Source organism: Pogonomyrmex barbatus, unplaced genomic scaffold (assembly GCF_055798465.1).
Source record: "Pogonomyrmex barbatus isolate J1 unplaced genomic scaffold, ASM5579846v1 scaffold1, whole genome shotgun sequence".
In the NCBI taxonomy this organism is placed as follows: Eukaryota; Metazoa; Arthropoda; class Insecta; order Hymenoptera; family Formicidae; genus Pogonomyrmex; species Pogonomyrmex barbatus.
Window position 1 is genome coordinate 20,642,085 of NW_028297098.1, and position 16,833 is coordinate 20,658,917.

Genomic DNA, 16,833 nt, shown 5'->3' on the forward strand with positions numbered 1-16,833 from the left:
TCTCAGAGAGAAGAACTTTGTCGACTAATAAACTTTGATTGCAAATATTTTAGAATTGATATAAGTTCTAAAAACAACAGTGAAAAAACTATATTATAAATATATTCAGGAACTGCTAATCTGATTCCTTAATTAGATATAAAATATCGATATATTCTTATATAATAACTTAAATAATATTTTTATAATTATTTAATTTAATATGTGCATTTTTCATGTTCATTTCAAACAATTTATTCTATAATTTATTTTGTTTTTAAGGCCATATTGAGTTTTCTTCAGAAAACATGAATTGATCTTTTGAAAACGTCAGTTTTCGCCAATTTTACAACGTTACGAACTTCCTATTATTATCCTATATATTTTAATCGAATATAACTTCCAAAGTACAAATTTATTTTTCAAATGAAACAACGCTTTTAATTTTCCATTAAAAATCTATTTACTTCCCAGACGGGTCGTTTTCAATTTTGGCGACGTTTGCTAACTCTCATCCCCTAGAAAAGAATGGCGCTTTCATCGTGTTGAAATAATGCGCGAGAGAGAATCGCACGGACATTGCCGGCCATATCGACCGCTTTGGTTAAAAGTTACAGCAGATGCTCGGCGATGATGAATAATTTCAGAATCCGTCCGGCCCCCGGCGGCGAAAGCTTCGTCCTTTCTTTTTGACTTCGTCGAACGATCCTTCTCCACCTTTGTTCTTCTATCGCGCGCTCTCATTATGTACCCGCGGGCGCAATTCTTCCGCTCCGCTTTCTACCGCTTTGCTCCATCTGTCCTTTCTTCCTCGATATTTTTTCTTATTTTTTTCTTTTTCTTTCCCCAGATGAATCACCTATTCTCCTAACCAAAACGCGCGACCAATAGTTTCTAAAAGTGGATAAGAGAGAGACAGAAATAAACAACAGTAAATTTAGAAGATCCCAAGTTTTCATGAAAAATAAAATTAAAATAATTTTTCTATAAATGAATCAAATCATATTTTTCGCAGATATATTTCGCAGATTGACGTTAATTATAGATATAAATGTTTTTAAATAAACGCTTCTATTTTTGTCTGCGGCCGACAAAACGATTTAAAAGATAAATTAATAAATAATTATCAATTTTGTACACTAAGAAATAGAAAACATTATAATTTATTAGCATTATAATTTCTTTTATTTTAGTATTTATCTTATTAAGTAGTCAAAAATAATCTCTTTTATATTAAACTTCGTGTAATTCGATTAAAACATATAAATTTTCTAATCCTTCTTTTTGAATTTCACTAAAAATTTGGTATGTAAATTACAACAATATATGTTTTTAAGAATATCACAAAGAGATATAATAGTCTGATAAAATATAATGTTTTGTTATAACATATATAAGCAGAAACGTCTTCTTAAAGGTAATACATACGCCATGGTGAATTAATAACTCGGATATCGGTTTCCCGACTACCATGTGCGGAGAAATAAATTTGGCAAATGGAAGTAAGAGCGGCGGAGACCGGAAGATTACCGGCGATTCTTCAACATTAAAGCGCATTCGTTCAATTTTCAATACGTAGGATCCTGGATCCTTCTGGATCCTCGCAAAGCACTCCCGGTCGATATTTCCAAAATCCTGGCTATCTTTATAGCTAACAGCAATGAGAAACAGTCGAACTTTTACCGTCGGCCATACATAATTCAGGAGTATCGTTCGTAGCCGCGAGGAAGAAGAGTTGGAAGTCGGGGATAGGTGATATAAGAAAGAAGCTGAGGAAGGGATAGAGAAGGCTGGAAGACACCTTGCTTTCTTGCAAAATAGAAGCAATAGCCAAGTGGGATCGTGTATCTACTCGTTGCAAAAATAAAGAAAGGAAAAGAAGGACGGAAAGGAGGACAGAGACAGGCTATCGATTTCGAATGCCTCAGTGGCGTAACTTTCTAGAAGAAAACTGACATTTAGATGGAGAGAAAACAAAAGCTTCTTTAGAATTTTATGGAATATTCCGTGTCAGCTTGATAAAGATTCAATATCGCATTAACTTTTAAAGTCATTCATTTTTGCCGGTTTAAAAACTGTAAAATTTAATTTCTTTAAAGAAAATATAACAGTTTAAATTATCACTCAGTAAATAACTGATATGCTTAATTCTTTTGCCATATATTATATATTCTTATTCATCCACTTTTAATTACTTAATTCTATTTAACATGTATCTTTTATATATATAAAATATTTATAAAATCGTTATTTTTTAAATAAAATTAACTTTTATAATAATTTAATCTATCTCACATTTTTTTCAATTTTTGATCTACCTTTCTATAATTTTTATGTGAAAACTCTGTGAGCTCGAATTGAACGCAATACGTTCCTGATAAGTTCATCCTGTTCATTCCGCCGAGTCGAGAGAGAGAGAGAGAGACTCAATTCAGAGGGGCGATAGTCGGGTCAGGAAGCAGCGAGAAAGTCTCATTTATCGCCGGGTCCGTGGGTCGTGTCGGTTTGTCTCAGTATTTCTTCGGGGTTCTAGTTTCAGAACGGGGGGATATAACGGACCTCCGAAGTTGTACTAGCGACCTAGACGTAGATAGGTATAGCAGAAGCAATTCACTCTAGCGCGGCAGAAATATCGGCTGTATATATCGCAAATATCTCATCGTGCTTTCCTATATATTTTTTTGGCCTTTCTGAACGTCCCTGAATTTCCGATGAAAGAAAAGCACTTCAAGACAATAGAACCATCTCATCCGTCGCTTTAAGACCCATCTGTCTGAGTATCCTCCGTTGCCTGCGAAATATTATATTGTATTCGATATCATATTTGAGAAAAATGTCAATTTGAGAGCGTCACATTTGTATGATTTTTCACGTATAATTCATAGAAAAATATTTTTTTTCTAAGAAATAGAAGTCTCACTGCGACATGTTCACTTTTCATGAAAATTTGTGTGTAGATGGAAGCACTGCATATGATTGAAGGATGCTCCCGAGAAAAGTAAACCTTGCAACCCTCCATCATATGCAAAACACTATGCATATATAAATTTACATGAAAATTGGACCTCGTGATCATCATAAGCCTTCCTAGTGTGATATCGCGTATAAGCACTATAATAGTGTACGGTACAATAGTTCATTGTGAAGTTGTCTTTAAACTCACCTTACATGATTACTAAAACTAACAATGATTACTAAATCTCACATTTTTCAAAATATACAAAAAAATCTTTTGTAATTAATAATTAATGCATTTAAAATACGGATCATTAAAAAAAAATGTTCTAAATACTTAAACTTTTATCATTCATTTGCATCCTTAAAAATTAATCCTTTATCCTCGAGTATTTTCAACATAAGCTTTACAATGTCTTACGTACTTTTCACAAATTCACTGATAATGTTAAAAATATTTTATTAAAACTTGAAGAATTGCTAGAAAAGCCAGAAAAACTAAAACACAGACATTTTTCCATGCTTGAATAAGTCCATATATAAATTGCATAATATTTTTTCCTAAATATTTTTCTGCAAACACGTTTGTGAAAATTGTATACAAGAAGAAGGAAGGCAGATGAAGGCAAATGAAGGCAGATGAAGGCAGATGAAGGATCTAAAGAATTGGTTTTGTCTATATGTTATCGGTTAGGAATTTGGAAGGGTCACAGGCAAAAAGATTCGATTCGGCCCATGCAATATGTATTGACGTGCGATATTCTATTGGCGTTTTATTGTTATATCCCCTACTCTTTCATGTCCCTGGTCTCTCGAAAGAATCCCGTAGGGAGCGTTTCGCCGTTGGCTCTGAAGCGCGGCTTTATTTTTATGCGTCGCAAGACGGAAGTAAGCAAGATAAGAAGGAAGCTTTCGGGGAGAAACGAGGCCAACCTCGTAATTTTCATCGAGGTTTCGCCGGGGACACTTTAGATCGTTTTGCCATCCAGTCGCCCGGATTCCTTTCTTCATCCGTTTCCTCTTCCTCCCGCCGTCATCACCAGGAGTACCAGAGAAAGATCCCCCGGGAACATCCAGTGCGACTTTCTGAAAACGGACTTACTTTATAGAGACCGATGACATGTACGAAGCGTCCGTTTCCTATGAGACGATATGTAACGATGATTCCGCGGAAGGATACGCGTCATTTCCTTAATTGTTTCCCCCGGGAACGGTCGACACATTCTCGACTCGCTCGGGAAATCGTGTGTAAGCAGAACGTAATTGTGATCGCGTAGTAGCGTAGTAGTTTAAACGATACGAGATAGAGATACACACAATCTGCGAAGGTACGACGAGCTAATGGCGGAAATATGATGCCATAGCTTGCACTTCCTACATTTAAACTCATGAAAATTTCGTCGAAACTCTCGAACTTAGCTCTCTTCTAAATGAATATCGCGAAAATCGGTATATACCGCTGGGACGCGTCTTTACATTTCGAGGAATCGAGTACTCGGATAATGTTGAGAAACATTGTAATCATATGCTACGAATTTTGAGATTTTGTACTTTTAAAGACAATTAAAATTTATTTCACAAATAAGAGCATGTTGTTATAATTTATTTTTTAAATATAATTTAGAAAATAGGTTAGTTATAAAAGAAAACACAAGTATAGAATCTACAAACTATAATTAAATTACTTCATTCACTTAAAATGAATATGATAGTATTTATTTACTGTAAAAAAAATAAGAGACCAATTAACTCAAATAATATATTTTTTATAATAATTGATAAGCATCAATATATATCATCTAATTTTAGTATATAATAATAATTATGATGTAATCATTTCAATAGCTCTATAATATAAGCAGTTTTAATAAATTAATTTTAATAATAACTTGTAACGATGTTGCAATTATTTATGAATAATAAAACATTTATTGTATGCTTCAATTTTAATATCAAACTTTACTTCTTAGAACATATATATTTATCATGCAATTGAAGTTTAATGCTACAGAATTTCAAAAATTAGTTAAATATAAAGATTATTCTTCAATTACAAACCACTTTTAGTGCAATAACTTGATCGAGAAATTTCTTGTATTCGCTAATCGCCTCTAAAACGAGAATGAAAACACCTCTTTGGATCTTTGACAATAGTGCAGCTAATCCTTAATCTCTTTCAAAGTTCATTATTTTAATTGAAATTCTCAAATTGAATTTTCCTCAAGAAAACGATTGTACTAGGAAAGAGAAGGCAAAGCATAATTTATTGTTCCAAAATTTGATTGCATATGTTATTTCTGCAATCTTACATAATAAATTTCTAACATGTATTACTCTTTTGCAATACTTAAACTTTTATATTTATTTTGTTCAATATTTTATTTATTCAATATTTAAATATTCATAAATAAATAAATTTATATTTTATTTTAATGATGACTTGTTTGATGTTAAATCTGCTATTATTATTACTCCTTACATTTAAGTAAAATCTTTATTTAAATCTTTAATTATTATTTACTTTTAATAATCAAAAAAATATGTTGCCAAATAAAATTTTTAATAAAGAAGAATCTATTCAAATAATTCAAAGAAATCCTATGTAAAAGTAATTTCAACGGTTTAAAACTTATCTAAATCTTTAAAAAGTTCGAAATTAAGCTGCCTACGATTCTATCTAATGGATCACGAGATAGACGTCGAAATTTAATTCGAATGCTTATTCGTCGATGCGACAACAAAGATGGAAGTGAGAGGCAGAGCAATTATCGTTAGCGGCTCTCGGCGGCTTCTTGTTACCGAAATTAATTCAATTGCTCTGGTGGCTCTCGGACATTGTAGCGATGGGTTTTCGGCCGATTAGAATAACAGGGCTTATCTCTGCTGACCGATGCGCTATTGTATATGCCAGGCGATGTATCGATCTGCTTTTATCTTTGCGCAATCTATGATGCATGCGGGAGTGCTGCTGAAAATTTTCATAATTTCAAGGATTCATAATACGTTCTTTCCTTAGTTTCCATCAAACTTTATGAATGTAACAACATTTCTAAATGTATCATGTAAAAGTATTTCATATTTTAATTTAGATGTAAATAACTTGTCAATAATAACTTTTCAAACCAAACCGTTAATTGATATAGAAAATTATAAGCTTATTATTCAGCTGTCTTTCATCAGTTTATTTTTCTTTATCTTTTTTTTATCGGAAACTGCAACCCACCAAAAATACAGGACTAATTAAATTACGGGCTCTGTGCCCGTGAATTCGGAACTGACGAATTTTCGGATCGACTCTTCTTCGGATTCCAATTAAATTTCGCGGCTGGAGCTTGTCTGCGGGGATCGATGCGTCGAGTAAATCCTTTTTTTCTCGCGTCAATTAAAACTGTCCTGCGAGCTTTGAAAAGTCCATACCTTTCCCTTCCTCTATTTCCACTTCGACTTCAGCTTGATTTAGTTTGGCACAATTTAGAAAAATTGGCTTAAATTAAAATAATAACAAAACTAATAAAAAATTCATTATTATTTCTGAATATAAATGTAAGCAAAAAGTAAATTTTTTACAGGAATTTAAAATTTAGATTTCTATGTTTATTTCTATTCTTTTTAATGAAATTATTCTCTCTCTCTCTCTCTCTCTCTCTCTCTCTCTCTCTCTCTCTCTCTCTCTCTCTCTCGCTTTTTCATAACACGCATTTTTATATAAGTTATAAAATAAACAATCTAATAGTATGATTAAACAATATCAAAATTTATTTTTATGTTTTTTTATGATTTAAATGTATTAATTATACAATATTTTACAATTATTGGATATAATATAATATATAATACACAATATAAAATTATATAAAATCTCCATTCCGAATGCATAAAAAAAAATATTTACGCATTTCGTCTTCTTTTGAAATGTTAAGTATGTCATTCAGGTTATCACGATTTTCTCCTGGTAATAAGAGTGAGGAATGATCGAGGAACATGTCTTAGGAAAACTGACGAGGCGCGTCCACAATCACGCCGAGGATCGTACATACGCCGAATAGCAAGTTTAACTCCATGCTGTTGGGGCGACGGAAGATTTCGCTTGTGCATTCCGACTGTGTCTGTCCGCATTTCTCTCCCCCTTAGATCAAGAAATCGAATTCCGGTTCAGTACACGACCCTATATACTCCTCTATATCTTGTCTGCCTTCTACGCCCCTCTTGTTGCCAACGCGATTTCCGCAAAAACCCCATCAACCACCACCGTCGCATCCACCTCCATCTTCCACCCCTTCCCATTGCAACCCCCTATTGGTTCAGCGAAAAGAGCGAGATGCAGGTTCGCAATATGCTTATTCATGGTGCATGATTCCCGTGTATATCCTTTGCCCTTTTTTCTGCTAATGCATTTCTTTCAAACAAAATGATGATTTCTTATTTTAAGAAATTAGAACATAATTGTTATATAGGTTACAAATATAAATTATAATTACCAGTAAATTAAAAAAAATAATTTAATATTTATCTTTTTAACAAAAATAATTCTATATTTTATAATCACAAATAAAAATTGCTAAATTTATCGATGCATCCTTATGTAAAATTTTATAAATATGAAAATTTATAAAAATTAAAATATAGGATTCTAATAAAAAAAAGTTATTTGTCAAATAAAGTTAAATAAAATAACGTCAATGACGTTTTTATACAGCAAATTCTTTTCTTTCGTATTTTTTTATTTCTCTCAACTTTTTCACTTTTTTTCATTTGAGCTAAAATATCTGCAAAATTTTTTTTTGCATTTTTTTTTTGTATTTTTCCTTGTATCTTTCGCTTGTCTGCCCTTTATAAATTATCTATCGAAAATTCTGACTGTTTAACCTGAACCAATCCCGACCTTCTTAGACTTCAGTTAAAATGATAATGACTAGGATATACACCAGGGATGTTTAAATCCTACCACACTGCTTTCCATAAATAATTACCACTGGAAATGGAGCGGATTCCCCGCTGATTCGGACCGGAACAAGTTTCATTTCGATCATCCGGATCGGCGAAGAGTTCTTGCATATTTTCTATGCACGTCTCCTGACGAATAATTGAGCGACCACCCTTTTCCCATCCAGGAAAGTTCAAAGAAATAGAGTAGCACCCCGAGGTACTTTCTAACGCTGATTAACGACGGGCCCGTAATTTCCTCCTCGTAGTCGGCGTCCACATTGCGTTTTAATCGAGCTTAATGGAGTTCTTCAGATCCGTGTGTTGCATAATGTCCGAGCATTATGAATTGAATACGAGAAGACGTTGCTTCGAATATTGTTCCTTAATTACAGGCATTAATTAAGCAACTTGCATTATTTATAAAAGTTTTTCGAATAAGCTGTCATCAAAAATTATATTCGCAGCAATTATAAATTATTATAACAACATTTATAAAAATTTATATATATATATATATATATATACATAAATAATAAATTCTGTAATCCTTATAATTCTAAACTTATTATCTTATAGTCAACTTTATCTTTCACCTTACATCATTTTTTTCATTTATCTCTAGTTGGAATATGAGTTATTTATTTGTAGTACCAAGAAAAGAGTTTCATATACGCAGCAAGTTTCTTATAAAACTTGAAATTTTCTGAACTGAGGTTACCTAGTTGCAGTATGAAAGTGACGATCTGTCTTACTCTTTTGCGAAATGTAAAATATTTTCTATTGCGAAAGCTTCTACAAGATATGCGCAGGCGAAAGAAGTGCGCTGCCAAGAAGAGGATTTTGCACGTTTCAAACATATATCTTGCTTTTCCTTTTCATCAAGTCTTTCACTTCGCTTCCGCGTAAATATGGATTGCAACGACTCGTAGACTTAAAAAGCAGATATAGAAACAACTATGTTCACGCCATAGAAATGCCACATCTAGAAATAAAAAGGTACTCAAATTTTAGGAAAGTAAAATCATATACGTTCACGATTAATAATATAATACAAATTATCGTAAAAATTCTTTTTTCAACAATTCTCTTATTCCAATAATCCAAAGCAAACATTTTTTAGCGAATTTCGATTTGGTCGTTTATGTTTTATCAATATTAAGCATAATAAAATTTTTTTGAAAAATAAAATAAAAAGTAGAAATTACTAGCTAAAACCTTCATTATAATTTTATAAAATCATAAATTATTAATATCATTGATTTAACAATCTTTAATAAATATAAATAAATAATTTTAAATATTTCGCAACTTAACCATAAAAAAAATTTATTTCGCTGGATCAAATACGAGCAATCATTATTTCAACATATTAATGCAAGATTGCTGATTTTTTTTATATGATTTACAATAGAAATAAAAGAAATGTATAAAAGAAATGTATATTTTATTGCATTTCTTCTTTCTCATTGTTCTTTCTGCATTATATAATAAATTAATAATACCACATTATAAAATGCGGATTTATAGAAGCCAATTATAGACTGAGTAATTTTCCACGATATAATTATTTCAATAAAAAATATAAGTATATTTCTGCGTGACTAAACATTCAGCCAATAAAAAGCAGAAGCCGAAGTTATCTGCACAAAACAAGAATAATGAGAGCGCCACTTCGCCGACAGTAAAAACTGCTGGCGAAACATTTGCGAGGTCGACCGTATGTATGCATTTAGATTGCAAAGATACTGGATAGAGACGGGAATAATGTCGCATTAACAAAAACGGATATGTGTTTCGTAGAACTGTGTAATACATTGCTCGCTAAGTTTAGGTACTCATTTGGAAGCTTTATCTTCCGAAACGTTAAATTCAATAAAATTAGAAATTATAACACGCAAAGTTACGTTTCATTGAGCTTAATTAATTGTATTAATTTATTGGTAAGACATGTTTTTAAATACTTTACTACCAAGATATTGGAGAATAATTTCTTTTTTTTTTTTTCGTCCAAACTATGTGCAAGTAAATGTGTATCGGAATTGCTCGATAGAATGTTTTAATGGTAAAATATTGCCGCAACGTTCAGGGACATTCACGAAAGCTTACCGTTGTTGCACTTGTGTGGAGATGCTTAGAGGATCGTCGTATATTCTCGCGTTACAAGCACGAAATACAACGTAACCGATCCTGCCGAGCATGTAAGATATACATACGGTACAGTTAACTAACGCAACTATTCACGATTTAATTGGTATCAGTTACGCCTTAACCATGTTGCGGATTATAGGCAATGTACAATGTATTTTAGGTCAATTTATTTAGCAGGTTGATGAACTACCTTCGAGCCTTACGTCTCGATGCTACATGCCTTGAATCTAAAGATAACATTTTCACTACACGCGAGAAGCACGTATTTATCAATCTAAAGAGAGAAAAGATTCTTTCAAGATAACGATACTACTTTGCTATTATATTGTCTGTACTTTACTATTATATGTCACATGTAATAATTAAACATAAAAAAAGGAATGTATATAATAAAAGCAGATAAGATAATTTTTCTTGTTAGGTAAAAAATAATAATCTTAAATAAGCAAGTTTGTTTCTTACGTTTAACGTTCCCTTATGACTTGATTAAGACTTAAAAGTTAAAAGTTGGAAAATTGATAACGAAAGAAAATTAACACCCAAGAATCCGTTATCCGTTTCTTCGATAATAAAGTTAATCGAAAGTTAATCGAAAGTATAAAAAGTATACTTTCACGTCCATCTGCGCACTTTCACGAGCGATGGAAAAATAAGTGAAGTTCTCTCGAGAGATCGGTTGTTTTCTTAACTACGTTATGAAACACAACAGAATGATTATTTTCCCGGCACGATATCATTTTCTGTTGGATATAACTTGGATTATATCGGGCAAATATTTACACTAGTACTGAAGAAAGCTTTGTTCAGGTTTTCTTTTTTTCCAGTCGATCGGTTTCTCCTTTTAGTCGCACCGACTTTTCGGCATCCGTCACTTCTTATAAATCTCCTTCGCGAACAGGCTTTCTCAATTTCTTCTTATATTTATTTCCTCATCTACTTTAATGTAATCTTATTCAATATGTGGAATCCAGAGAGAAAAAAACAGAAATGAGAGTTTATAAAAATAAGCCAATGCGAATTGATGCCATAATTTATACTATGTATTGACAAAGTACACAGAAACTCAGTTAAATGCAAAATTATATTTCTGACATTATTATATATAAGTTATATAAGTAAAAGCATGTTAATATTATTTTAAAAAAAACAAAAAAAAATAAAAAGAATCGGAAATAAGAATTTTATTATTTTATTTTATTTTTGTTAAATATTTTATGTTTCGTATTTCTTGTTATTGGCAAAATGACTTAAAAACGTATAGCAAAATACCAGACATGAAAATCAGCATAATCGGAAAAGCATATTCGAATATAGGATACAATTGCAAAAGAGACGGTTCAAGGGAATAAAAAGATTGTCAGAAGGGAATGGAGAATTTGGTGGTGTGGAAACCGACTGACCGATCGGCTGACCGACCGCGATGGTGATGAGATCCTTACTTTTCTCTCCCCAATGCATTCAACCTTCTTTATTTAAGTTACGCGAATCGATTCTTTCAATCGGATTTTTATCTGAAAAAGGAATATATAACAAATATCTCAATCTGTCAAACATTTGAATAAAATATTATAATTTTGAAAATATTGTATACAAACACAATTTTTTATTAAAATTAATATTTATGCAAAAGAACATGTGCGCGCGCGCGCGCGCGTGTGTGTGTGTGTGTGTGTGTGTGGTGTGTGTGGTGTGTGTGGTGTGTGTGTGTGTGTGTGTGTGTGTGTGTGTGTGTGTGTGTGTGTGTGTGTGTGTGTGTGTGGTGTGTTGTGTGTATGTGGGGAGAGGGGTTTTGCACAAAATCACGTAAACATATTTTTTCAGAATGTGTTTTGGGAAAGTTTTAGAAAAATTTATCATATATTTATTTTTACATTCGGAGAAAATTGATTGTAATAATTGATTGTAATTATTCTTCGATTTAGATAATCATGTTTCTGAAATCAATCAATATATTATAATGACATACTGTGACACAATAATAATGTTATATAATAATATATTTTTATTATAATAGATATATTTTACATTACTATTTTATTGTACTGCATTCTATCAATTGTATTACAAAAGATTAATGCTACTTCTTAATTCATTTTCCTTATTCATTTTTCTTACTACAACTTCATAATAATAAGATGTCATTTTTCCATTAATTTCATTTTTCGATTAATTTTCTATTAATTTCTTCTAAATTATATATTTATATTTATTTATATTTACTTATATTTATATTACTATTATTTATATTACTATTATATTTATATTACTATTATATTTATATTACTTAATATTTTTAAATTTAAATAATACATTAAATGGATATAAATTGCGAGCTTAAAAAAAGAGACGATTTCTGAAATAATTTACAAAAAATTCATTAATTTTATATAAACTGTTTACGGGATAAACATTATTGAAACATTGATTATTGAAACATTGATGTTGTGAGAATAATTGCGCCAGAGATAAATTCAAGTAATGATGGACAAGAATGCTTATTTACGTTTTCTTTTACGTGCTATTTATTTCCAAAATATTATTTTCTCTCGAATGCGGTGCATTATGCAAACCTTAATTCCCGTATTCTATTTCCCCTTCGTATATCTTTTCGTTGTTCATCAACAGATATAACAGCAATGTGTATTGAGTGCATCGTAACGCATATACTTATTATGCGGAAATAGCATTAAACCGGTTTACCGGTATAATTAGCATTTCATTGTCATCAAATTACACTTTTCGCAACGAACGGCATGGTACAATTATACCTCTCACACGTGTTGCATCGATACGAGATACTCATATCAATTACCCTTTGCCGACAACCACATATGTGTGTATGTGCATGTATGCGTATTCATCATTTGTCAAGTTTGCAATTAATCGCAATATGATTAATGTCAGAGTTCGCCAGTGTGCTTTGTTAAAATTGTGACGTTGTTGCTACAACTGTAATTAATGTAAAGATGTGCAAACAAAAAGATAAAATTTTACATAAAAATTCCAACGAAAGAGTCACTCATATGAATATTCTTTGTAAAGTCTTAATTTTAAAAAATGTATCCAACTTTTAATATATACTCACAAAAAAATGCAATATATCCAGTAATCAACATATTCACTTATTACTCGCATTAAAATAAATTGTTTGAATAGTCAAATGAAAGTAAAATAGAAAATGAAGAAAAGTGACATTGATGTCATCTTCTTCTTTCTGTTATTTATACCTATTATTTAATCTATACTTCTGCTATCACTTTTTTATGAACTTTCAATTTTATCATGTTTATAGTGTCATGCTTGAGCAAACATAACACGAGCAACTCCGGAACTCCGCAAACTTGGCAAAAGTTTGGCAACTGCATTGCGTTCACAATGCACGAAGATACACATTAATTAATTAAATTATAGATGAGGTTCCATAGAGAAAGACGAGGGGGGGGGAGGAGGAGGAGAGGTGAAAGAAGGGAGGAGAAAGGAGCGTCATGCAATGCGATATTCTGCAAGCGGCGGTGCAGCGGTATGCGTGTGCGATTACGACGCGCGCGTATCTACATAAATTAATTGTGTGATACGCATGCGATGCGTAATGGGCCGCACATACCGTGTGCGCGGCCTGCATAATAATTGCGCGTACATAAACCGGGAGGCTCCGGATATAACGCTCGGGTATCGTTTGCTTTACCTACAAACGCGCGTTTGCCGACGGTAATCGTTATCTAATGAAACAGTCGGCCGGCAAATAGAGTTGGATTGAATTTACTGTTATCACTATACGGGGCCGGAATTTACCGATGAACGGCTAAAATCAATAAAGCCTATTTAACCGTTACTTTACAGCTCGCGCCTGATATTTCAAGCCCGTAATATTTGCATTTACACGAACGTGTATCTCCAGTTCGTCGCTCATGGTTTCTTATTATGTACATTTTGTTTGTTGTTCCTTGATAATATATTTATGATCCTACACTTTCATAGAAAGCGTATCTTAATTACAGCTTCATTTAGAAATTTGGTTTTCCCCGAGTAGCGTTGTTAAAAAATATTTTTCCGCTCGGCGTATCATGTATTCGACAATACGTGGTTACCACCACAAAAAAGATTCGTCGTAAAGATAGAATTGGAAATCTTCATAATACGCTTCCCGATGGTACCGGAAAATTTTCTGGCCATTTTCTTTTTATTCTTTATTCTTGCCTTCATAATATCATACTTACGCGAGGCCAATGATATTTCGCGACCATCCCGGAGTTCCAGTTTATCTCGTTGAGGTTAAATAAGAAAAAAGAAAGACGAGCGAGAGCCGAGAGAGAAGTGAAATGAAAGATTAAGAGGAAAGGAGACAGGAAATAATCCTACCTGAAAAAGAGGGAAGAATTTACACCGAGAAATTGCGAGAAAACGTGGCAAAGCGGCATAAAAAGACTAAAATGGACGGGTGCGTAGAAAAGGATAAGAATAACCTAAAGCGATGAGAATCTTCCCGCAAACCAGCAAATCGGTCTTCCAGCTTTTTGGAGCTGGACAAAGCAAAGGATTCTACATGAAAACAGGATAAGCTCATAATCGACAAAGTCTCATTTCACATAATTTTATATCGAAAATAGATTATAACAAATCACAAATTTATCTCGTTTTTATATCAAGTTTAACAAGTTAACACTTTTGCGTTTGTTGCGACGAAACCGCGCTCGTTAGCCAAAAGGATCCCTAAGGATATTTGTTTAAGCACCGAGACCACAGTGTTCCCCACAATTTCCTGTGGAATTTACGCTCCCAAAAGTTCTCGTATATTTTCACGAATCGTCGCCTTCTGCTTCGAGTTCGTTGTCGATTTTCCTGAAAATTTTTGCCACAAAATAAGCGTCTCTTTTCTTGATCAATGAATATTTCTCCATAAGAATTTATTTTGGTAATTCTTATTTTATGTAAATTCTCTATCAATAATAATTTATTCTTGTAATTTAATTTATCTTATTCTAAAACTTACATAATGATTTTAAAATACAATATATCTTCAATTTTTAGATGAGGAAAATTAAGCTAAAATTATTGAGAAAATTAAAATCTGATTGTATATATTACTTTTTTGAAAATTTTAAATTTCCATTGAAATTTTCCATTCATATCGCTTATATAAATATTACACAATTTCTATATATTAATTTTTTACATATGTTATACAACTGCAAAATATTAATTAATTTATTATTGCATAGAATATTTATTATATTCCATAAATTATTTGTTACATAGAAATATTATAACTAAATAGAATAATTTTTATCTTTTCTGTTTACATACGGCTGTTCGTTTGAGAAAAAAAAAACGGACAATGCCTAGGTGAAAAACCACACGCCGACGTAATTTTAAAGTCCGCAACACGATCCTGAAATAAATGTCGCGGTGCGTTGCATAATTGCCGAGGTGTTCCGCGCGTCGTAAAAATGGTGGTCGCGTCGCGAGAAACGACCCGTGAACCGAATAAACGACCGTTGTTTCCCATTTCTCGATCGTAAGCGTAGCCCGCGTTTAAGCTCAACGACGCAAAACTTCCGCTCGGCGGGATATTCTCTCGCGTCACTCAAAAATACACAACGGCACCGCTCGCGACATACACCGACTAAACAAACCCTGGGTGTAGATTTATAGACGGGCGACACCCCGTTGGGAAATCAACATCGTCTGCGCTTTCAGCGATCTCGCGAAGAAGAGCGAAAACTTTTCAAGTTTTCATTGACGACAGTACTACAACGAAAAAAAAAAGACAAAAAGACAGATAGACAGACAGATAGAGAGATAGAGAGAGAGAGAGAGAAACCACGAATATTATATCTGTTTATTGAAGCCTAATCTTTTAATGCTACATGTAATCTTCTAATTCCTTTAATTTTAAACTTAAACATAGTTGTAATGTACTGGTATACAAGTTAAATAACAAAAATATTATGTTATAATTATATATTATATATATATATATTATTATATTAAATATAAAATTATTATTTTAGATATATATATATATATATATATATAAAATAATAATTAATATATATATATATACCTATATATGTACGTATAATATTATATGTATATTTATAAAAAATAATGTATTGTCGAAGTAAACATTATCATCTGAAAAGAAGGATAGTGAATCGACTTGATCTCATCACCACCTCTGGCATCAGACAACATTAAAGTTTCAAGCTGCCACTACTTCCCATGAGAAAATGTGGCGAACGCGCGCTAGCTACAATTTAACCACGTGCAACCTTTCGAATTTCCACCAGAGTGTCGGATGTTTTCCAGTTTTTTATCCCATTGTTGCAGTTTTTTATTTTTCACGTTTTAAAGTAAGACAATCGTATTCATTGGCAAGAAATTTCAAAATCAATTATTAATTGATTGAATTTTTCTATTTCTATCTTTGCATGATTTTAAAAGATTATTGAAAATTAATACTGAAAAAAATTACACAAATGATTGGAAGGAAATACTTTACTGAAATCTAAAAATTTGACCGAATAGATCTGAAAATGATTTTGTTAAGACATTAAAATTACGTAGGATGTTTAAGCGTAATGAATATTGCAAAAATTTCTGATATTCTAGCAATTAATTTAGACATTCTATATAAATATTTCGGTGACCGATAAAATTATTTTCAGATCTGTATTTTTGGTCGAATTTTTAGATAAGTTTGATTCTTCCAGTAAAAATGTTCTTTTTATATATAATTATTAAAATATGCTTAATAAAATAACTTATCATCAATGATATTAAAAAAAATTAATTGTTACTAAATCTATTAAACACAAAGTATCA

General features: G+C 32.0%; 1 protein-coding gene across 3 annotated transcripts in view; it reads left to right on the top strand.

Moving 5' to 3' along the window:
• LOC105426742 (uncharacterized) overlaps positions 1-16,833 on the top strand; it is a 190,016-nt gene that overhangs the window by 70,181 nt on the left and 103,002 nt on the right. The window lies entirely within an intron of this gene.